This window comes from Ursus maritimus, unplaced genomic scaffold (assembly GCF_017311325.1).
Source record: "Ursus maritimus isolate PB19 unplaced genomic scaffold, ASM1731132v1 scaffold_4, whole genome shotgun sequence".
In the NCBI taxonomy this organism is placed as follows: Eukaryota; Metazoa; Chordata; class Mammalia; order Carnivora; family Ursidae; genus Ursus; species Ursus maritimus.
In genome coordinates this window covers 93,962,702-93,963,265 of record NW_024426552.1, presented here as the reverse complement: position 1 = coordinate 93,963,265, position 564 = coordinate 93,962,702, and positions in this window count along the sequence as shown.

Genomic DNA, 564 nt, shown 5'->3' with positions numbered 1-564 from the left:
ACCTGGAATGAGAGAAAGCGTTGGGGGGCCATATTTAAAGCTCTTTCAGAGAAAAACATGCAGCCAAGGATCCTTTATCCAGCAAGGCTGTCATTCAGAATTGATGGAGAAATAAAGATCTTCCAGAATTGCCAGTCATTGACCAATTTCTAACCACAAAACCAGCCCTACAGGAGATATTAAGGGGGGTTCTATAAAAGTAAAAAGGCCCCAAGAGTGATACAGACAGAAAGTCACAATCTATAGAAACAAAGACTTTACTGGCAACATGGCATCATTAAAATCACATCTCTCAATAATCAGTCTCAGTGTAAATGGCCTAAATGCTCCCATGAAACACCACAGGGTTGCAGATTGGATAAAAAGACATGACGCATCCATTTGCTGTCTACATGGGACTCATTTTGAACCTAAAGATGCATTCAGACTGAAAGTAAAGGCATGGAATACCATCTTTCATGCCAATGGACCTCAAAAGAAAGCTGGGGTAGCAATTCCCATATCAGACAGGTTGGATTTTAAACTAAAGACTATAGGTAGAGACACAGAAGGGCACTATATTAT